Genomic DNA, 412 nt, shown 5'->3' with positions numbered 1-412 from the left:
GGGCTAGTCCAGGTGCGAGAGTTAGCCTAGAAGAGGCTAGATAGAAATGGGCCAAGCAGTGTTTAAATGAATACAGTTTGTGTGTTGTTATTTCGGGCATAAACTAGCAGGCGGCCGGGGTGCTGGGGATGCAGCCCTGCCGCTCCTATTACAACATATTAGGATAGCTACACCGGCTTGTTTCTTAGGTCCATTTGATTGGAAAAAATTTTCCCAACCCTTTACTCTGAGGTGATGTCTGTCTTCGAGGTTGAGGTGTGTTTTTTGTATGCAGCAGAAGGATGGATTCTGTTTTCCTACCCAATCTGTTAGCCTGTGTCTTTCTATAAGTGAATTGAGTCCATTTATATTAAGGGATATTAATGACCAGTGATTGCTATCTTCTGTTAATTTAATTTTTGTCATGGATGTT

This window comes from Microtus ochrogaster, chromosome 17 (assembly GCF_000317375.1).
Source record: "Microtus ochrogaster isolate Prairie Vole_2 chromosome 17, MicOch1.0, whole genome shotgun sequence".
Taxonomy (NCBI): domain Eukaryota; kingdom Metazoa; phylum Chordata; class Mammalia; order Rodentia; family Cricetidae; genus Microtus; species Microtus ochrogaster.
Note: the sequence above shows the minus strand (reverse complement) of the source record.